The sequence below is a fragment of the Stegodyphus dumicola genome, chromosome 10 (genome assembly GCF_044657685.1).
Source record: "Stegodyphus dumicola isolate Sdum_Otavi_A_Nest chromosome 10, ASM4465768v1".
NCBI classification, from domain to species: Eukaryota; Metazoa; Arthropoda; class Arachnida; order Araneae; family Eresidae; genus Stegodyphus; species Stegodyphus dumicola.
The window spans coordinates 75,953,896-75,978,930 of NC_140777.1; positions in this window are offsets into that span (position 1 = coordinate 75,953,896).

Genomic DNA, 25,035 nt, shown 5'->3' on the forward strand with positions numbered 1-25,035 from the left:
ATCTTAAAATCAGTTGAATTTTGGACCAACTGAAGTTCTATTCTTTGAAAAAATCACATTTTTCATAAATTTGAGATGTTAGAAATGGCATTAAAGTTACTAAACGCATCAACAAGGACATGGAAATGAAGATTCATGAATATTCATGAACATTTTATTCACAAATAGAATAAAAGTATACTTGATATTAAAACACGTAAATTCTGACACTAAGTATTAAATTATTTACGATATAAATACTAGAGAAAGAAAGAATATAATTTGGAAAGTAATTGTGTCTTTTTAAATGAAATGCATGGAGACATTCTCGTTAATTTTACAAGACGCTTTAAATAAAACTTTTTGATTGAAATTTTTAATTTGAATGTTTGAATCAAGTGGTGTGTAATCTCAATTTTTGTTTCTTTTCTTCTTATGATCATCGTCAGGTGAAGATGTTTGTAATCATGTAAGTGGTTAAAAACCCTAACAAGAGCCACGCACTTTCCAATATTACTCAGCGATTATATTCTTTTACTTTATCAATTAAATTAAAGAAAGAAATGCAAAATTGAAAGAAGTAGAAATTTGAAAGAATAAGTAAAAGTATTCCAGTCTAAATTATTCGACTGCTATAACTCAAATTATTAACATCCGAGTTTTATTTAAGTAATGATTCATTTAAATTATCATGCAATAGATAACAGCATAATGACAAGTTCTCCTCAAATTATTCTATGATTACTATCATACACAAACACTAGAACTGAAAAAAAAATATTGATTTGCAAATGTTTGTAAATGTAGTGTTAATTTATGCTTAAATTAATGTAATTTACTGGCTTCAAGAATTTGTGGTAAGGCTAAAGTGTAAATTCAAATTAAGAAGAATACTTTTGCTTTTTTCTTTGGTAATATCGTTTTAACTTTCTGTTATTAATTGATATATTATTGATTTAATTTCGAAAATCATTTTCTTTCACAAGTTTCTAGCAACAGATTTCTGTGATCGAGGGAAATCAAATATTTAAAGCACTGCTCATTATAGTTGTTCTATAATAATACAGTCAATGCATTGTGAAAAACAATATTTTGATAATATTGCTTTCATAGGGCTCCAAGACCTTGTCCATATAACTCACACCAGTCACAGAACCTCTGTCAAAGACGTGGCGAGGTGTGCGAACATCCAATGTGATGCCTGCCAAGACCATTACACCACCACCGCCATAATTGTTGATTTCGCGGACATTGGAGGGTAGGTAGCGGGTTCTTGGCTCTCTCCATATGTACGGCGATAATTGGTGTTTAGGCTAAAACGGGACTCGTCGGTGAACAAAACGGTCGCCCATTGCTCCGTACTCATATGCTGTCTGCACCATGCTAATCTGACTCTCCTGTCCGTAGATGTGAGCGGGACGCAAATAGAAGGTCTTCTGGACAAATAGTGATCTTCTGTGGGTCTTTATCGTGGCTCTTGGATGACCTTGCCCAGGCTTTCTCTCGATAGTATTCTGGAACTGTTTTCATAGGTTACACACGACGCCAGGTCTTAAATTAAACACTCTGCATATCTGGATTTGCGATTGGCCTGCCTCTAGTCTCCGCACAATTCGCCACCTCATTCCATCATCTAAACGTTGGTGGTTACTCAGTTTTACTGTTCCGGTGTGAATTTAACCGATTCCTGCAAGGTAACACCAAGAAACTCGCCGAGGTGTGCTAGCGAACGCAATTATTCTTACCCTTCACGCGCTTATAAAGCCTGTTTTTCAGATGGCTCTGCCTACACACACGTGTACGCTGACGTATTCGCCGTACAAGATGTGCGTTTTTATCTAGAAGCAGTGGTTTTTTTTTCAGTTCAGTTCTTTTCATGCAATTCGATAAAATATCCAAATTCTCTTAATTTATTTGACCACTGTATATTTCTCTTCATCTGTTAATGCTGTATCTCTTAAAAAGACTTTTCTGTCACTAAGCTCTTTTCTCCTTAAAGGAGGATAATATGTAAAATAAAATATGTATAAATCAAAATTATAACTTAAATTAACAATAGACCCTTAATTTCTCATTTTAATTTGGGCTTTTCCTCTTTCTATTTTAAATGTAGGAATTGATTATAACAGATTTTCTGGGCTGCGTGATTTCTAGATTAATTCATATTATATGTTTTTTACATAATGATAACAGCTAATGACAATAATAATGATAACAGCAAAATTTAAAATTTCCAACATCGAAAATTTCCTCTTCCATACTGGATAATTCCATACTGGGTACTCTATCAAAAATGTAAATGCTTTGAAATAGGCAAGATTAGCGTGCCAAGGGAATTGTGACCACAAATGTCAATAGAAGTATAATTGAATACTTATTCTGCCTCGGCCGGCAAGCTTGTTGTTCATTATCGATTAACATCTACGCAAACAATAATTCCACATCATTACATACAGGCACATATTTGTATGTTATTTCACTGTAAATAATATTTCTTTGCATTAGCAATCATCTGTTTTTGAAATGGTTTACAACTGAACGCAAGAGTTCGTGTGTTCCTGTTCAAGAATTTGTGAAAAAACGGGCGTATTATATAATTATATGTAAATAAATGTAATATTACAGTTTTATTTGTTTACTTATTTATTCTCTTGCCATATGGTTTGGGAATTTGGAGAAATTCACTTTGTATATAAGACTAGAAAGTCCGGTGGTCATACGAAATGACCGCTGTTCTAGATATTATAAATTGCAAATAAAATGGTTTGCGCAAAGGTGTCTGCTAATTCAAACTGAATTATGCAGGGCAGGCGGCGAGTACATCCCTTTGCTTACTGCCCCACGGAGTTTCCCACTTCTACTTGCTTAATTGCTTAAAGTAGGATGCAACGAAGGAAACCACTGGTGGTACATTTCTTGAGAGCAAGGCTAGCTCGATAAATATAAGTGATTTAAATAATAAAATCTTAACTCATATAAAAGATCTCTTTGTACACAACATTTCTTGTGTAGATCTTTCCATCATTTTTAAGCTCGCGTTGCAGAGGTGTAAAATTAATAATTGATGGTCAATTATTTTTAATTTTACGCCCGTTTTTTCACAAATTCTTGAACAGGAACACACGAACTCTTGCGTTCAGTTGTAAACCATTTCAAAAACAGATGATTGCTAATGCAAAGAAATATTCAAGTTCCCCCTGACACTACGCATAACACGTTAGTTAGTTTCGTCTCCTTTAATTTCTCTACGTTTAAAAGTTTCTAGGTAATTTATATGTAAATACAATTAAATGCATAATAAGCAACAATTGGGCGAATTAAAAATATTTAAATACCATGATAATTTAATTAAAACAATGATAACTGCATGTATGGTATCAGTGTATATGGAATATTTGAATGCCGCTGCAACTTCACCCCAATTGGCTAGTACAGTTACGCAAGCAACCAATAAACTATCGGCGACAAACAGACACTTAAGCCGCATATATATAAGATTTCGTTTATTGTACTTTTAATTTCTGAAGAGCTAATTTTTAAACTTTGAAGTTTAAAAATGCTATCATATTTGCTCAGCGCTTAAAATTTTCTCAGGTGTTAAACAGACTATATACAAGATGAGATCAAAATTTCTTTTAAATCGTAAGATATTTGTATTCCTTTTTTAATTACGTATAAAGTAACTACTTAAAAATTTAATGATAAGATCTTTGAAAAGGTAGACTGTAATCTGAAGTTTTCAGATTGCATTTTTTATTTAAAATTTATTCACCCTCAATGATAAACTATTTCTAAAGCGAACCTTGACTTTTGCGCTAGAAATTAATGGCACAGAAAGTCACTTGTTTTTTCTCGTTGTATTTCACTTAAAAATCAAAAGTAATTCTAGTCAATCACTTTTCAAGGCAAAAATTTTATGTTTATGCTGCATATGAACTAAGTTACACGTTTCGTTTTTCCAGAATGAAAAAAATAAATCTGCTCCAAGGGTAGATACGAATTTGTAACACGACAAAGAGTTGCGAGGAGCATGTGGTCGATAAAGGCAATGAGAAATCAATACCTTCTATTTGCTAATGGAGACTGTTCTCCATTGATTAATCATCAACTTCATTCTCCAAGTTCAAGATTCATGATGAATCTGTTTTGTTTTCTTTTCTTAAACTGCAGATTTACGAAGTGACAGTGAACTGGTACAGGAATTTTGATGTTTGAATTAAAATTGATTACTAAATTTTACAGACTCTCAAACAACTTGAACAAGCATAATTTTTACAGAGAAATGTCACTTAGAAAGTTTCGGTTTTCGAAATTTTCTCCGGAAGTCAAGATAGGGTTCATAATATTACAATCCGATTTTACCTCAATGTGTCAAGAGAATATTGTATAATTTTCTGTATGTTCCTCGTATGCGAGATTCGAAACTTGAGCCGAATTACCAATGTACAGTGGCTTTACCGCCACTGTACCGGTATCGAATGCAATTTAACGAAGTTTTTGCATGACATCTGCACGTAAGGACAGAATAAAAGACTCGTTTCCTCCAAAAAAATTATATAGCTGTATTAAAATGAATTCTGAAAAGAATTTTTCGTGGTGTCTCTACGTAGGTATGTATCTCGCATAACTCAAAATCGAGTAGCCTCATAACGTTGAAATTTTGTATGTAGAACTGCTATAACATGTAGATGTGCACCTCGTTTTTTTAATAGCAATCGGCCTCATCAAACATATATAAATAAATTTATATATATATCCATTCTCTTACCTAGATCAGTGATCTCCGTTTCTTTACTTTTATATGTTTGTAAATTGTGCATTGTTTGCTTTAAAAATGATTGAATTCCGTTATGCTTATCTTTCGGTTAAGGTTTTTATGCCTTTTGTAAATCTGCAAGCAATATTTGTACAATTATCAACAATTTAAAAGCTGTTTAAGTGCGGTTATGCCTAATTTTTAAATAACATGGCGGACATATTTGTTTACATTTGAAAAAGCAGAATAGTAGATTTGTTGTCAATCTAGAGAGACTGAGCTTCGCAACAACAAAGATAACGCCCTCATTTATTATTGCGAATGAAATCATGCTTAATCCTTACTGGAATTGTTTCGAGGAAATAAGTGTTTAAGATTTGCTTCGTAATTTTTAATATAGATATTTCGAGTTTTTACATATTTTTGCCTTGTCGCGAAGTGTGAACTGAATTAATTGAATGATAAATACTAAATCGTCTGTGAGAAACTGTTCCTTGTTTGTTTTGTTTTATTAATTTATTCAATACATCCTTCTAGATTTATTATAGTATTTGAATAGAACATGTGGCAACGATTAGATAATTCTTCAAATGATATAAATTTTGTTAATTCTGAGTTATAATATGAACAAAATATAACGCTTGCTGTTAAGTGAACCTAGCGCCAGAGTGTCGCTGTGGTTAACAAATGTAGCGAATTTTAAAGAGTGCATTTATTCTATTGTGGTTTATGCGCTATCGAAGAAGTAGATTTAATTCAATCCAATACGTTTATATGAAATGCAAGAAAAAATGCGTATAATTTAATATTCCGTACAAGGAAGTCATGTCGTGTGCACATTAGATTTTTTAAAGCGAGTTAAACAGTTCATGAGATCACAAATGTACAAATTCTATATATTTATTCAGTCTATGCATTTATAAAAATCAATCTGTATGTTTTTATCCGGAAGATTGAAAAGCGTAATTTGATTTCCGTTCAAAATTAACATTTGAGAATTTTTATACAGAAATTATTAATTTAACATTATAAAATCCCGTTTTTTTATTTCAGGGATAAGACATTAGAATTCTCAAATTTGAACTCTTGAGCATTTTTCGCATTTGAATTTGTAGAACGCAAAGTCTGTTAAATATTTTAACTCAGAACATTGGAGAGATTAATTTTTATTGACAACCAATGAAAAGTTTCATTGCAAAAACAGGTCTCTCTCAAGTAATATATATAGGCTATCATTTTGCGGGTCATGATGTTTCAGTTTGTCATCTAATGGTAATCTGATAGAGTGTTTTAATAATCTATGAATTGCAGTTACCTGAAAATTCTCAAAAGTAACTTCTATTATCTCAGTAGCAATGAATATGTGTAACGAAAAATAAACAAGATTATATTTTGATTTTTTTAAATTTTCTTGGTATAGCTGAATGCTCTATATTTAATGTTTATCAACATTACATCTTGAAATGACCCCCAACTCACTGCCTTTGTTTTCAGTTAAATAGATTATTGAAAAATGTAAACATTTTGTATTGTTATTCAAACAATGCTTATCAAATTATTTAGAGAAAAGGAACCTAACTATTCGAGAGTTTTAAAAAAGTGCTTATGAAAAATTGTTACTTTCCTTCGTGCGTATATCCAGTTAGTAAGTGGAAGATCCGTGGTTTGAATCCCGGCCGAAGTGCAATCGATTTCTTATGCTTTACACACCAAAATCAAACTAATTGTCTGTACAAAGGTGGATGAAATTAAATTTGACGAACAATTACTCTTCATTGTCTGGATTTGGTTGAATGAGAGCTCTGCAAGTGAAGGAGAGTGAAAAGAATTCTCACATTTTTTCTTCATGTGTACTTTTATAATGTACATCCAGTGTACACTGGATTGATTTACACATCCGGTGTACATCAATCATGTACACTGGATGATTCTCAGTTTCTTTACTCTTATATGTTAATTCAATCATGTACACTGGATGATTTAAGCACATCCAGTGTACAGTGGATTGATGTACACTACCTGGATGTGCTAAAGTGTTTAGCACATCCAGGTAGTAATGGGAAGCTGTGAGGTTCGAGACATAGACAGTATAGTTGATTTCTCACGTTTACTGTTTGAGAAACAAACAAACAAAGAAACCTAATATTATCTCCACATTTACTATGTTTTATATATTTTTAATATTAAAGGCTTATTTTTGAGAACTGTATTCTTAAATTTGTTTTTCATTAAATGTAGGTTCAATAGTTTGCTTTAACTTTAGATAATTAATAATAGGTTTTATTTACTTTCAGCCCAAGGGGGTTATTTAGTCTCGAAACACGATTTTGTGTTATTTCTCTCTAATACGTTGTTTCTCTTTTCGTTCGAGCTTTTCCTTTCGGAAAAAAGTAATTGTCATATTTAATCTATCTATTATTAATCAAAAAATTGAACTATTCAAAAACATTAGATGCAGATCTTAATAATTTTTTTACTCTTCAATCGGATTTAAATAAAAATGTATTTAATTCTAGATATATTTATGGTATAAGAACTTACTATTGTTGATGTCTGTGAATTTACTTCAGAGATGGTTGTCTAGAGGCACAGTAAACAACTCCAATTTTTAAATAACTTCAATATTTAATGGAAACACGAATAGTTATTACACATTATGAAATGAGTACATTCGTAGACGAAAACAGATGAGATTAGTTACAGATGTAAAGAAGTTACCATCTTTTACGTTGAGAGTCGTGTCATGGAGGCGTCTTTCATCTTTGTGGCATCTTCGTCTTAATGGCAGAATCGTCTGTTTCCTCTCTGTCGCCGCTTTTTCGGATGGCACAGACTGTCCTTTCACCATCAACACTAAATAACTGATACACTTTGCACTTTGTAATCCATTACGAAATCTCGAAGCTCCGTTTACGTTTTATACGAAATTGTGACAAGGTTGTGTATAGAAAATCTTGCAGAAAAGAAAACGGGCGTACCTTGATATTTAATATTTTTCTTGTTATATACGAGACTGGGCGCAATGCGAATAAACCTCTATGATAGTGTCAATCGTTTCCATTATTCGGATTAATTTATCTTGAGAACTTTATAAAAGTCTTAATAAACAGAAACTGCCTCAAATTGCTAATACAATGATGAAAACTATTGATATGCTTAGTCTCTTGGTAATACGAAAGATCAATTGTGCATATAATAAGTATAAAAATAATGAACATTAATATATGTCTGCATTGTTGTTTAAACAGAAATAATGCATGGTTATAAAACAGATATTAGAACCTAGTGACTGCATATCTATGATTTAAAATAATAATTGCGTATAAGAGAGCACATGAATCATTGAATTTTATTTACCTTGTAGGGTTTATATTTATTTTAACTAACATTTATTTTAAGCTTAAACTATCTTTCCTGTCAAGCCTTACTTTCCCCTGGAACTGCCAATGCCAGAGTATGTAAATTTTAGTAGAACACGCAAGGATTCAAATTATCAGCGGAAGTATTCTGAGTTAAAAAGAAAGGAAACGAGTTCGAGATGTGCTGTTCTTACTTCACGAGCGCGGAGGTAGTTAGCCAGAAATTGAAGAACCCCGCGTTTCGGCCTGTGTGCTTGCCTCGGAGAATTGTTAATCGCTCAACGTGATATTCAAAGTTTGCTGAATTAGCAGCGGTATTGTAAAACGCGGTGAGGTTAGTTACGTTTAGAGAGCCTCGTAGTTAGAGTCTTGTTATTATTTCTTTTCAGGTTCTTATTTTTATTTTACCGCCGGGTCGGCGTAGTTTGTGAGCGTCAAGACCACGCAGTTGTAATTTCTTAAGTTGAATAAAAAGGGACTTAAACCCTTAGCAAGACTCTGTCTAAATTCCAGTTTCAACAGTCACTTCTTGGTTGCGTGCAGGTTGGAGGCGCGCAACTCTACAACCTAAAAACTTCGCAATCGATAAACAACGCTCACTTCCTTACCTATGATGCAAGTCTATCTATGGATGGTGAAGGACAGTCTGTGCCATCCGAGAAAGCAGCGAAGTCTTCTTCTCACCACAAAAAAAAAAAAAAAAAAAAAAAAAAAAAAAAAAAAAAAAAAGGTTTCTTTTACACAGCTTGCAGTGCCACCTGATGTTGTGGACGACGCCATCTTACATATTTACTTAATCTGATTGTACACCACATCAATTCCTTGTACGGAATATTAAATTATACGCATTGTTTTTGGCATTTCATTTAAACTTATTGGATTGAATTAAATCTACTTCGCCGACAGAGCATAAACCGCAATAGAATAAATGCATTCTTTAAAATTCACTCTATTTGTTTACCATAGCGACAGTCTGACGCTAGGTTCACTTAACAGTATTATATTTGTTCATATTATACCTCAGAATGCACAAAATTTATATCATTTAAAGAATTACCTAATCGTTGCCACATGTTTTATTCAAGTACTATAATAAAGCTAGAACGATGTATAAAAGAAATTAAGCAAAAAAGAAACAGTTTTTCACAGACGATTGAGTATTTATCATTCAATTAATTCAGTTCTCACTTCGCGATAAGGCAAAAATACATAGAAACTCAAAATACCTGTATTAAAAATTACGAAGTAAATCTTAAACACTTATTTCCTCGAAAAAATTCCAGAAAGGATTAAGCATGATTTAATTCGCAATAATAAATGAAGGCGTTTATCTTTGCTGTTGCGAATCTAAGTTTCACTAGATTGGCAACAAATCCACTATCCTGCTGTTTCAAATGTAAACGACTATGGCCGCCATCAAAAAAATTATTAGGCTTAACGGCACTTAAACAACTTTAAAATTGTTGATAATTCTAAACATATTGCCTATAGATTTACTAAAGGCATAAAAACCTTAACCGGAAGATAAGAACAGTATAATTCAATCATTTTTAAAGCAAAAAATGTACAATTTGCAAACATATAAGAGTAAAGAAACCCAGATCACTGAGCCGGTATTAGAGTGGGTATATATATAAATATATTTATATACGTTTGGTGCAGACGATTGCAACCAAAATACGAGGTGGACATCTACATGTTACAGTAGTCCTATATACAAAATTTCAACGTTCTAAGGCTACTCGTTTTTGAGTTATGCGAGATACGTACGTACAGATTCTCTTCGGAATTCATTTTAAAGCAGTTTTATAATTTTTTCGGAGGAAAGGAGTATTTTATTCTGTCCTTACATACAGATATCACGCAAAAAAATAGTTAAATTGCATTCGCTAGCGGTCAAAATGGATATTTTCGGTGAAATATGCTGCCTGAATCATTTCGCGATTACAATACTTCCTTTTTATTTCGTACAAACATTAAATATTTAAACAGAATTGCATTGCGCATTTTCTCACTTTTTAAATATAGAGAAGATATGTATTACATTTTTATATTAATCTAAATACATATTCATCTAATATTATATAAAATGTTTCTATATCCCTTCTGGATCATGTCTATCTGGGATCTCTAAAACCATATTAAACTTTAAAAAAGGCTCTTTTCGATGAGAGTTAGAATCTGAACTCTTTCAGACTTTCTTTTTATTCTTCTCAGATGACGAATTCAATAGATTTGAGGAATTCGATAACTTTTAGGTTTCGGATTAGGATTGGAAATAATTTAAGGTTCATCCTATTTCTATTAATTTTCAATCTAATAAATCTAAGAATTTGAAATAAATTTTTCCATCTGAGAGACTGAAAATTAAATAAAAAAACCTAGTTGGAAAAACGTGACGGGATTCACTGAGCCGGAATTTATCTCTACGTAACACAGTTTATTGATTTTAAAATATCTCGAAGAGTTCTACTGGATACTAGAGAAGTCATGGTATATAATTCAGAAGATTTACGATTTAACGTCTTCATAGGAATCCTGACCTCACATCGAAATAACTCTTTTAGCGTCTTCTAGAAATCATTTCTGTCTTCTTTCTTCTTTTGATTATTGATTTTCAGCTTCTGATTTTTTTTATGAGATCACATGAATATAAGTAGAACTTTGTTTTGCTCTGTGCTGACCGTTTTTCGAAATCTTTTGCTCGGTTTCTTCATGTGCAGTCAGTGCTTTTATTAAAAATTCTGATTTGAAAGGTAGAGATAGGACACTATGTAAAAGTTTGATTTATTTATTGGAAAAGGGAAACTATTGTGAATAATTTTCGAATCTTGTTAAATCTACACAAACATGTAATGTGATAACTATTTTCATTACCATTCATTTGATTTCTGTTCAAGCATTAAATCCAGAGGCAAGTGATGAGTTCATCGTTATTGCCATACATATAAATATATTTACATTATAAGGTATTTCCTCCCTCCCTCCAGCATGCCTTCGTGGTATATAGCACACTCGGCGCGTATTCGAGAGATCCAGTTTCGAGTTCCAGCGAAGGCATTGCTCATTTTTGATGTCTCCTTCTTCAAAATAATCTAATGGTTCTACAACATATAATACAATGGTTACAAGCATAATTATTAGTCACACGCCTTCGGTAATCTTAGGCTTATAAACTTCGCTCTTGCAAAACTAAAGTTATTGTATATCTTGAGAGACAAGACGTTCGAAGCGCCACCTATCAGTTCATAACATGCACAAAATCAGTTAAATAAAACGAATGCAACAAAAGAACACATCGAAAATCTAAATGTTGATGCAAATAATGATAAACATGCAACAGTTGCCAAAATGTGATTAAATGTTTTGCCCTGTAATTCCGAATGTTAAATCGAAACTTCTTCGTCAACTGTGGGACTAGGAAGAAAGGAACATATCACTACGTGAGGGTATGCTCGAATTAAATTACAGAAAAATACACGTGTTGTTTCAAATTATTTAATTAAAGGTAAAACAACAAAATGTTTACCTTGTTCTCAGCCGGTTCTTTTGCCAAAACCACTAGCTGATCCTCCTTTTATTTATAATCATGCAGGAGACATTAATGAAAATGATGCATACGTCTTTGCACAAAACATGTTTAATGTGACCGAAAATACAAAAATCTGACTGTACAAACTACAATAAATTATCTGATAGCAGCAAGCTACACAAATCCTGAAACTAATTTTCAGATCACAGCCATGTTTTTAAAGAACTGTGAAATTTCTGAGATGGTTATCTGACTTATGGTAAAGTTGTGAGCCATCAAAGAGTGATAAAAACGTAAACATGGTTATATAAAGGATGCAATTACGTTATATAACGGATGCACAATATATATAATGAAATTTATGCATGAAAAATGAATGTACACAAAACTGTATTTGTAAAAGCTGAGTGTTTCACAATATTCAACGACAATTATACAGTATAAAAAACATAACAAATAAGCACCCTCCAAAAACAACATTTGGGCCGAAACGAAACATTTTACATTCTGATGCATGAATTTAATACCAGTGATCCTATCTAGTAAAAGAAATGTAAGTTAAAAATAACTAAGAAAGAAGTTCTTGAAAAGGTAATGGTGAAGAAGGATTGGAGTTGGTATCATTAACCACCATCAAAATACTTTTACGCTTGTGAAACGTTTCCAGGAAATTTAACCCATCAGAGTAAATTTTTTTTATTACTTTTAGATGCAGAGAATAGGAAAATGCGATTTTTAATCAAACAACGGCTCTCTGATAGAGAGTTTTTTCCCTTCTTCAAGTATATGTCTCACGCCTTTTAATGCGAAATTTCATATCTGCCCATGCTCAACCACAGTATATTAAACCACATAGGGAAGGAATTTCACAGGTAAGTCAGGAGTTCATACTTAAAAATGGGATTTTTAAGCATCGAATTATGAATTTTACTAATAGGAGAAAAAACGACAAGAATATGTGTAAAATATATGCAATTTTAAATCTAATCAAAGAAACAAATGCAATTGCTTGTACTTTTAATAGAACTTGAATTTTTTTAAGTTTTGTTTAATATTGGGCATTATAAAAAGTTTCGGACAAAATTTTTTATTGAAAATCAATTTTAATCAAGCACATATTGACCATTATTATCTATGATCTTTTGCCATTTTTTGGGTAGCTTCATAATTCCATCGGTGTAGAACTTCTATGGTTTATCGTCGAAAAACTTGGCCAAGTGATTTTCAGTGGGGCTTTAGTCGGCTAATTTTTTACCATCAAGAGTGTTTTGCAGAGACCAAAACAAATAGTAGTCAGCCAGTACAACGGTTATACGATTGATGGATGAAGACCTCCCAACGAAGTTCCATCAATTGGTTCCGAGTCATTAAAGATGTCTGTGGCCACGAATTGTCACATAACTCCCTCTCTGTTGGACAATTCTGGTCCCTCTTTCTGGATTGCTTCGTTCAGATGGTCGAGTTGTGCACAGTACAGGGCCGAATTGACAAAGGCTTCGTCAAGTTGCAGCAACTTATAATTGAACATTGCGAATTCTTTGAAATCGAAATTTCCGAAACGGAACCGAGCAAATCACTCCTGGGTCCTTCGTTCACTCACAGCATTCTCGCTGTACACTTTACAAATTTTTCGGCATGTTGTTGCAGCGTTTTTAACTTTTTTATAGTAAAAAGCATCATATAGCATATTTCTTCAGATATTGCATTTATTTTTAAATCAATATAACTTTTACACGAGCAACGAATTATAAAACCATTTTCAGAAACATTGGAAACAAAATGTCCCCTTTCAAGCATATTTTTGTTTGAGACAATCGGGTGAGTGTTGCTGGATATATAGGCATCAAAACCATTCTAGTGGCAAAAAATCTCGGAGACGTCTTATATGATCCAATATATGAGTATTGCATCAGCGCTCTCCATCATTTACCGAGAATATTCTACAATTTCTCACTTTTGCTTTCCCATTAAGCTCATGCTTTTGTTTCTAAGTTCGTACATCGTTGCCCAGACCCGCAGCTGAACCAGAAAATTCACTTTTCAGCGCTGAAATTATACTTGTGTAAGAGAACTACAGTGAAAATTGTATACAACGAGGCCTAATTCAACGAAAACCCGGATTTAACGAGGAAATTGAAAATACTTGGTCGGTACAATGTTAAGTCTATGGGAGCGTAACTCGCTTTTAACGAGCAAATCCCGGTTATAGCGAATAATAGTTTTGTGATTCGTAAAATTTATATTGACTTTCACCCCTCCATATCATCAAGTCTTTTCTTATTTTATTAAAACTCCGAGGTCAACCGAAAGTTTGTCATGAGTCATAAATTCTGCGAGCACGTGAAGGCGACCTTTTTTTAACTTGGGGAGTGATCAGAATTGAATTTTTACCACCGAATTCTACTAGTGTTATCCATACTATCGACCAACAAATCATCAAAAGTTTTAAATCAAACTTTCATAAACACCTAATTTTGATGCTTCTCGATAGAACAGGAAAAATAGGAACAACTTCGAATACTAAAGTAAACGTACTCGAAGCGATAAGTTCAATTAACGATGCATTGAAAAAGGTTACATAACATGCATTACCAACTGCTTCCGTAAGGCTGGATTGGACATTTCTCGAGGGGCAAATCACTGAGGAATTGTAGACCATTGTAGACCACAAAGGTTCGATAATATTCAGGTCTGGTGAATGTGGTGGCCCGGGGAGATGGGACAACTCATCCTCTTGCTCAGAAAACCAGTCCTGGACAATGTGAGCTGTGTGAACAGGGGCTTTATCGTTTTGGATGACACCATCACCATCGGGGAACAAAGTTTGTACCATGGGATGAACTTGATCGGCCAAAATGTTCACATAAGTCTTGGCAGTCATGTGCCCTGACACAGTTATCATGGGGCTAGCAGAGAACCACGATATGGCTGCCCAAACCATAACAGAACCCCCGCCATGTTTCACTCTTGGCAACAAGCAGTCTGTATTATAGACTTGAGATGGCGTTCTCCAGACGTAAACTCGGCCAGAAGTGGGAAACAATGTGAAAGAAGACTCGTCAGACCATATTACTCGCTTCTACTGCTCTATAGTCTAGGCTTTATGACTTAAACACCACCTTTTCCTGTTACGGGCATTAGCATCACTGATGAGTGGCTTCTCAATTGCAGCACGGCCAGCAATTCCCTGTTTATGAAGCTCCCTTCTAATTGTTTTGGTACTCACAGGGTTCGGTAACACAACATTCATTTCAGCAGTAACTTTTGCAGCTGTGGTCTTCTTATTTCTCGTCACAATTGCCCTTAATGATCGTCTGTCACGATCACTCAGGACACACTTTCGTCCGCGCTGTGATTTAGCAGATGATGTTTTTCCGCTTTTCAAATATGCGGAATAAATCTTCGATACAGTACCTCTTGAAACACTAAACACCTCGGCTACCTTGCTTACGGAAGCACCTACCATACGTGCTCCAACAATTTGCCCACGTTCGAAGTCTGTTAACTCTGACATAATGCAATGAAAACCTCACATAACAGTACTCCGACAACAACTGAACTGTTTAGCACATTTACGAAGTTGTATAGGTGGCGTCAGTAGTCAAAAACGCCAGCGCCACCTACATATTTCATTAAAATCAATCTTTCTTTTGAAACATGCATTTCACAAGGTGTTTCTATATTTTTGTCCATCCACTGTATCCTTAATTGATGCAACACTGAGGATGTTAAAAGCGCCCCACACTTTCTATATACGTAGCTTATAGATAACATAGGATACAACAAAAGAACAGATGTGAGTTATTTATGCAGAACAAGCAGCAAAAGAGGATGTGTATTTGTTGGCAGTGGTAGTTATCACTTTGCAGCAGACGTTATATTCTTTATCTGAATCCTGAACAGCAATTAGGCAAGAGCTTTCGCATGGCGAAAGACTGAAAATCAGTGACGCAGAACACAGGCTTTGAAGGAGGTTGTATTTAAATTGAAATTAGGATTTAAAAGGGCTATTATCATTTAAGTTAGTAATTTGGTTCAATTATGTTAGTAATTTGGTAATAAATTTCCTTCCTATTTTTATATCTTACATATATACATTAAGAGATTGCTGAAGAAACAACAAAAATGAATTTTATGCGTAATCTTCCATGAGAAATATGTATCTACTGACGTTTATGAGAAATGGTTAAAAGGTTTAAGATAAGCTAAATGAACATTAACGACAAATCATGTTTAGGAAAACTTCTTGTTGATGACTAGTTCAACAAAATGGGAAATAGTGAATATCTGTGGATTACTTCTCTTCATTAAATATTTAGGAGCCAAGAAAACGTTTTTCAGTACCAGATTAAATATTTTCACGATTTTGTTTCCCTCCATAGAGGAATCCTCAAGAACTATTCTTACAACAGGAATTTCTAATGCAAAAAATGTGTTTTGAAATACTTAATAAAAACCCGAAATGCAGGATGATCAAAACCTTTACGCATCTTTGGGAAATGGTCACTCTGTTTATAAAAGTTTAAGTAGGTGAGATATGCCCAAAGTTTAATCGACCGTACCCTCACTGGGATTAATCAGGTGGAACTGAATTACGAGAATACTTTTATTCTGGCGAACTGTTAAAGTTGAATTCTATCGCAATAATTGCTTGCCATCGTTGAAAAAAGCTTATTCTGTTTCTCTGACTTTCTTTTCTTATTTCTATTTTATTACCGCATTCCGAAGTTTTAAATTATGTTTTTATCTGTTATGTACTACTATTTTTTTTCCTGTTTTCGTAATTTCAAATTGAGACAAAGTAAATCAATTTCATAATCTGATAAGCTTTTGTTTCCAATTAAACATCATTTACTGACAAAATTTTGATTTTTCTGAGCCTATTCTTGCACTAAAATTGAATTTTAAATTAGAAAACGCATAAATTTATAAGAATTTGCCTCAAATTCCATTAGTCAGTATTGTAGTATGTGTATAATTGATCAGAACAGAAGAAATATCACTATTTCATTTCATATGTTGTAAGGATCTTAAGTTTTACTAACGTTTATTTTATTTTAAATCTTTACTATCACTTCTTATTTTCTACTTCCGGCCAAAATTAAAAGCCTTAACTTATTTATGCAAAATTTGTCTGGCGAACGCCAAGTACTTAAGTTGTGGCTTTTTGCCAAGCGAGAGAGAGGAAGGAGTTAGTCGAAGCAGGCCGCTTGCCTTAGCAGTTTTACTCGGTTGCTGTTTGCCTTCCAGGCCAGAGGTTTAATCCTCGTGATAATTTTTAAACGTATTGTAGTGTTAACAGTTCTCTGTACTACATACGGCTTCCTGTTAATATAAGGCCAATCTTCCACGTTTATTATTCCAAAGTTAAGTTAGAGTTTAGTTAAATATTTTTATATTCTTACGTTCAGGCCACAAGTAGTTGGTCACTGTATTCCGAAGTACGGAAATTATTGTAAAGAATGAAAAATAAAGGGTTTCGTATACCCTTCCTGTGTATCTTGTCTACTTCCCACATTTATTGAACATAGCTTTAGTAAGCTCCCTGTTCCGAGTCAGGTCTGTGCATGTTCCCAAAGAAAGTAAGGCGGAACATTGAACCTGATAATGTTATTAAAGTTGGAGTTAGTACGTAAGAAAATAGTTTCTGGACTCACGAAACGACCTATATTTAATAAAATTTGAGATGTATACTGGAAGAACAGATATTTACACTTTTAAAAGATGTATTGTGCACTTTATTTCATGTAATGTTGACGTTTAAACTGCGAAAACTAAAGGATTATTCCGCCTATATTTTTGACAACAAAAGTTTAAGTATCACTAGTTTGTTGTTATTCAAAAACCATACCGACATTAATAAACAAGCTATTAAAACACATTTCTTTAGCTGCATGTCAAGAGATTTGTCCAGCATGTTCATCACAAAATAATTTAGTTCATCGTGGCGGTCAAGCAGTATTTTGACAGTAGTTTCATAATATGGCAGCAGCTCGTAAACTATTTTTTTTCTTGCCATGCGTAGACAACAATCCAGCAGCGAAGAATTCCTGCTTGTTTTCATTTATGCATGTATAAATCTTCATCTTCTTAGAAACGCATTTAACTATGTATTAACATGATGCAAGGCGCCTATACCTTAAGCTAACAATTTTCCTTTCAGTATTAATACATAATAATAATTTTTCTTATCTTAAAGGTTAGAATTTTTGCATTTGAAAATGAAACGTACCTATACATCTTTAGATTTCACTCTCGATTTTACCAACTGTAGGAAAGAAGCTAATGTTCACCGTGGCAAGGAGACAAGACTAGTACCATATAGGTGACAGTATGACTTCGCTCATTTCCGCCCCCAAACTTGATGGAGAGCACCCCGGGGGATACGGGTACGAGAGTCTAGCACCCCTCTACCACCAACCTCTTCAGAGGGTTTTTGGCTCGCCGCATATTTTGAGTGTCTTCATGTCTTCTCCTGGATTCGAAATCGGTCCCTTCATCAAGGCAGTCAGAGTCAGTGACCACTATCCTGATTTCGCGGCACGAAAGAAGCTTAAGAGTTGCCTACGAATATGGACATGTGGAAAACCAAATTTGGAATTTGGAATTTGTTTTATGATCGATTTCATATTTTGTAAAACTTTAACGAATTTTTGAGTAACAAACTCAACGATTTAAAAGCGAGCAATGGCAACACTCTACGGGGGAAAAACCTTTTTTATCTCCAGTTCGCGGAACTGTGTATCGGAAATTCTAAAGGCAGGCTCATTTTCTTTTCCTTTGAGAACACACAGACTCCCCGTGCACCACATATGTACAACACGGGGCTTACAGAAGTAAGTTAACTAGAACATTAAAGGTTACATGTATAAATAAACATTAAAAATTACATGCATAAATAAAGCGAACAAAAGAGAGAACAGCAGTCTGAACTTCACGAAAACAAATAAGTTCACTGGCCAAGTCACTCCGAACATTTTCAAATCGTTCTGTAAGCAAAATCTAGGGCCATCAAATGTAGGGCACGAGAAAATCAAATGTTCCACATCCTGAGGAACTCTTTTTGAACATTCACATAAATTGTTTGATCGTAGATTAAAACGAAACAGATAACTTGCAAATTTACCATGACCAGATTAAAAACTGAGACACTTTAAAATTTAACGAGAGGAAAGACTCGGAATTCAGTCTATGGTAAATAGAAGGAAGGAACTTTTTGGTGACTTCAGCATTACAAGAGGAAATGTATTCCTCATTCCACATAGCTAAAAGCTTTTTATAATGAAAGGACTTCCAATAACTCTTTGGAATGCTAATGTTGATATCAATGGGTAAATTTAAGGTATCTTTAGCTAAGAAATCAGCTCTTTCATTTCCGTAGAAACCATAATGAGCACGCACATAAGCAAAGCAGATGTCAATACCTCTAATTCTAAGTGAACTAACAGTTACTAGGGTATCGATAACTAATTTATCGCAGCTGGTAATACTGCTCAAAAGTTGAAGAGAAGAAAGAGAATCAGAACAAATAAGGTACTTTGAGGATGTTGTCCCATGATCCTGGATCCATTTGACGGCAAGATAGATGCACAAAAGTTCTGCTTGAAAAACTGTACATTCATTCCGTATACGGTGTCTAAGAAAACAAATCTCGGAATGGCCTTCAAAATGAACAAATGCAAGGCCAACCTTATTGTTCATTTTGCTGCCATGAAAAAAATAAAGAAAACCATATGAAAACTTATTTCAACAGTCTCTTTATAATCGCAGAAATTTATGGGTTCTAAAGAAGCGGGATGAGGAAGATCAGTGAAGGGGATAATTCCATAATTACAGTCTTCTGAAGCATGAGTTGCCAATGACTCAAAAATATTATTCTTATATGCAATTTCAAAATCAATAGGCGGAACTCCAGCAAGAACAAAAGTAGCCTCATAGCTTAAGGTTCTATAACCACTAATAATACGAAGAAGAATTCTCCGTTGAATCTTTCTTAAATTTCTTTTGTTTACTTTCTTGGCAAGAACATGTCCCCAAGCACGACAGCCGTACGAAATGAAAGGTACAATACACTGCTTATACATGAGTTTCTTAACATCGTAGCTTACTCCAAAAGTATTTTTGGCAATTCGGTGAAAGCCATTAATAAATTTTTTCACATTTAGCAGAAAGGAATTCAATGTGCTTTTTCCATGTTAATTTTTGGTCAAGAATGACACCAAGATATTTAACATTTTATACAAATTCCAACGGAGAATTATCGAGCATCAAAGAAGCAATATTTTGTTCATCAAACGTACTGGGAACAAGCATAGCTTTACTTTTTGAAGGATTGAAAGTGATTTTATGAGAAATCGCCCAACTGGAGACAAAATCTAGAACTTCTTGTGCTCTCAAAAGAATGTTATTCAAAATCCTTCCTTGGAAAATTAATAGTAAGTCGTCTGCAAACGCAATTTTTAAACAACCGTCGAGATGACTTAAAAGATCACTTATGATTATGTTCCAAAGAGTAGGTCCGGATACAGAGCCTTGAGGACAGCCTTTTTCTAGAGAATAAACCTTAGCTTGGTTCCCAAGCTGAAGCTCAGCAGTCCTCTCGTTCAAGAAAGAAACGGCGTCAAGCGTTGTTTCTTTCTACAGAAAATATGGTTATACCTCACTATTTTGCTAATCATAGAGGTGCAAGTAGAGCACGGAGTTTCTGCTCCGATTTTTTTAAGCAGAAAATGTTAAAACTCAAGTCTGTCCTTTCCAGTTGCTGACAGCATGTGCTAAGCAATTAATCTCAAGACAATACAGGGATTATTCTGCAATAATTCCTTACAGTGTGTCAAAATAGATTTTTAATAATTGTTGCATACGCTCTTCTATGGTATAGCGGATAGATATGTCTTACTACCTGTAAGAATCTTGTATCATCTTCAAATGTTTAGTTCAGAAACATTTCATTTCAAAAGTGTCGGATTTTAAATATAGATATATCCGAGGTAGTGCGAAATAGTGGATGATGTGCTTCTTAAAAGAAATAAAATAAAGGACACAAATAAAATATGAAACTGATAATATAATAACAGATTAAGCACCTAAAAATTTACTTTTCAAATGCTTTGCATTAAAATATATATTTATTGGAATAACAACGATCAGAAAGCTATTCCTTCACTAGTGCTTGCCTTGAAGAAATTATTTTTCAAGATTTTTGGAAGACTTTTCAAGTTTTTGAATTATTTCAGGTTTCTTTCATATTGCATGTTAAAAAGAAATGCTTCTTTTCTTGAGCACTGAAATTTCGGAATCCTATAAAAAGTTGGTTCATAAAAATTTTCTTTCTTTCTTCCTTTTTTTTCCCAAAAGATTTTTCAAGCATTTCATTAAAATTGCAGTAAAAGAGAAACTGCGTTAATTATAATTTAAGTACTCTCTTTTAGAAACCTTTTGTGATTTTAGGATTGGTTTCTCAAGAGCTAGAAGATATCAAGCATACCAAAATAAGTTTTTATAGGCAACAAAAAGAATTTGCATGAAGGATTTTTTTTACTGTCATTCATAAGTACGACACTTGCAAAATTGCTAGGAGTGTATTTTAGTATCGAGAAAAATAGCTTTTGGAAAGTCTGGTTTCTTTTTTTTAAATGACTTTCTCGTAAGACTTATGCAAATGTTTAACCTGTTGTTTATATTGGAGCATTGATAAGAAATAAAGCAAAAATTAAAGTTTTAAAAACATTTTTCCTTCTTGGCTAATCTTAGATTTCATTTTTAAAAGATAGTGCCATTAAAAGTGATGGCCTTTATAAATATCAGTGTTTTAACTTCTGCATTAGTATAATAATGCTTGCGGAGAACAGCTGAGATAGGCTTCACTAACAGATAGCGGATCACAGAACACATCATTTCTTCAGCACATCAACATCATTATTTCAGATAAATTACTGAATCGACACATCATTATTTCAACTACGAATCAACGCGTCATTATTTTAAATAAACTATTGAATAGATGTTTTATTAAGACAAAAATAATACAAATTTAACATACCAATAAAAGCTATTATTATTTATGATAATTAGTAGCTGTCGAAAAAGTGAAGTTTTATATTCATTTATACATTTTACGCTGTAACCGATTAAAATGCTTTAACGCATTAAGACCTGCTTGTGATTAAAAATCTATAATATATAAAACGAAAATAAAACATTAATATAATTCAAAAAGTGAAATAAAACATCTTTAAAACTTTGAATTTTGTTACGTAGTTAAAATATGTGATTTACCCTTAAATGCACTCACAAGTTTTTAAACGGCAATTGTATATTAATAAGTAATGTCATTTAAAATTTTAAGGTGACAACAAATATCTGACAGCTAATTTAAAATTACCATACATAAATTCATAAAAAGGCAAACTTTGCACATGTTCCGATAAAATTTGTATTTATAAGCAAAAACATTTTGCTAGAAGTTTAATGTCCAGGAAAATGGAGCAGAAACATTGCTAATGTATTTTATTAAGGAACACATCTACGTCCCCTCCTACACAAAAAAAGAACACAGGACAAATTATAAGTAAGCTTTGTGGCGAAAGAATTTCATTGTGGTTGCATAGAAACACCATGAAAAGTGAGTGGTGTGTCATGCAAATAAAAGGACACAAAATGCAAACCTTAGAGATACAAATAAAACCAACCTATGAATGCTGTCCTCAGAGACAGATGAACACATGTTTTCAATTATTCGCCGTAGTTCGTTCTCCGATTGAAATTGGGTACCATCAAGCAAACGGTTGCCAATCGCATTCCATAAATGCTCTCTCACTGTAGATCTCGTTACCGGGGGGCCATGGAAAAGTCTGGGTACTTTATTGCCAAGCAGAGGTGACAGACAATCCAAGTTGATGCCACCCCAAACTAGAATCCCGTATTATCAAGTAATATGGCGTTCACCAGTCGCAGTGTATCTGTTGCCACATCACCTCCAGATTCTTATTTGGTAATTGTCATTTTTGAAATTGAAGTCGGATCTGTCACTCTGCATCATCTTGTGGCACTTTTTTTCCAAACGTCTGTGTCTTCATATCAATGTAATCCTTGGTGTCGTCGTCAATAGCTGTGTTTGCAAAGAGCGGCATAACTGCAAGGTCTGGAAACTGTTAGATCAATGGTCTGGAAATTGTTCTTGCTGATATTGTAACATCCACAGTTCCATGCAAATTCTGCAGAATGTCAATATGTATGCTTTGTGGGATCACCAGCGTATGCCTTCGGACGCAAGTTTCTGTTAGGGAAGAAATTTGATACTTTTATAAGTTTTGCGATCTGTCTTTTATGTCTGTTAAGTATTCAGTTTTAGTTTATGAATATGAAAAACTACTTTTATTCAAGTTTTGGTATTTAGCAACATTTTCCATAAATTGTTCTTGTGTAAGTTATAAAACATGTTTAAAAAGTAATCTAAATGTTTTCCGAGTTTGGAAAAGAATGGGGAGGGGAGATGAATGATCTTCTAGCAATGGTGAAAAGGATGCTTGGAAAGAAAAAGGTTGAGAGCTAATGATTTAGATCTACCACTATCCCCGGCAAGATTCATATTCCCTTCTTCAATCGATCTTCTGCATATCCTTGCATTGTGGATGTATGTGCATGCGTTTCAGTGGCGAAATCACCCATTCGTTGGCTTAGGAAGAAACACTCAGAAGAACGTGTGCTTCTCGAAACGAACGTTTGCGTCATCTGTTAAGCATTTGCCTTCTGAGATGAAAATCAGATCGAAAAACGAATTTCCCATGGCGACAAAAAGTAACAGTTGTGATCTTATCTAGCTAACTCATCATGTGATAAAATGCGTTTCATATCATTTGCAAACATCGTTTAATTAGCATGTTCTGAGCGGTTGGATCCGTAGCCGGGGGGGGTGATCCCCCCGGTTTGCTGAGTAACGGCCTTCTGCGATGGACTCGCCCATGCGACTGGCAGGTAGCAATTGACGACCAGTGCTGCCTGTTTATTAAAATATTTCGAGGTGGTGCGCCGCTGTTCTGGAGGGGTAATAGTGGAGGTTGAACCTCTACGATGTGCCCCGAAGGAAGAGTGGACCTGTAGTGTGATTAAGTTTCACGGAACAGGGAATGCCCCAATGTTGTGGTTGTTGTGTAATCTTGGCAGTTTACAGAATTAGGCAACTAAATCCTCATGGTGTTGCATTTTATCCGCCAGGCAGTAAACTTCTAATTTTTATTTGCTATCTATGACTTTCGTAAAATTTAAATATATATGTATACTCAATCGAATTTCTGATTACATGTAACTTTTCATGATATTTTCGATTAAAAAACAGGTAAATCTGCAAGTAAAAGGAAAATATTTGGGAAGGTATGAAAGAACCAATTTACTATTTAGTACTTTTTCTTTGAAGAATTGCATTGCTTTTAAGAAAAAAAAAATGAATGAACAGATGGTAAAACATAAGTTGGGTACTAACAATTCCGTCTTATTCAAATGGGAATCCGATATTAAACTTATATCCGGGCCCTTCAAAATATTAAATAAGCAAATCCATAGAAATTTTGCAAGTAAAGACTTAAACATCTTTTATGCTTCACTGATCAGAGCATAATGGAGAGTTTACGCTGTAAAAGGATCATATAAATGTGCATTTTATTTTCGAAAAACCTTCCCACACCTAGAGTTGAAAATTTTGATTATTTTTAACTTTCTATATTTTATTTAGGAAATTTTTATAATTCGAAATACACGTCTAAGATTGATGCTTAAAGAAATACAACCATCATTTTTATACAGCTTAAGAGAAAATAAAGGTGAAAGCCAACAACATATGTTACCAGATCTCAAAGTGAGAAAAAACATGATAACATCAATGGAAGCAAAAGAAAAAAATACCTTAAAAACAGAAATTGGTCAACTATATCTTCTCATCAGGAGGGTAAATGAGTCGTAAAAAAGCAAGTTAATGAAACAAAGGTAAGTAAATGATGGGGAAAAGCGTCTCAACTTACATATTTCAGGACACATATTTCAGGATTCCATTGATCAAAGATACAGCATTCAATGTAAATCTCCTGAAACGATTTGAGATGAATTGACCCATGATATTGATTTCAAGGTAGAACTTTTAAAATGCTCCAGCTTTCTGTTCAACCCTATATAGTGAATAGACGCATAAAATGTGCTCCTGCGGAAGTTGCATAAAACGAAAGGAATCTGATGTATAGACCATATGACTTTCTTGTACGGAATGTTAAACTATACGCATTTTTTCCTGCATTTTATTTCAACTTATTTCCTTCAATTTCATTAGAGATATATTTCTCATTCAATTAATTCACTTTTCACTGCGCAACAAGACAAAAATACATAAACCTGCAAAACACCTTCATTAAAAATGGAAA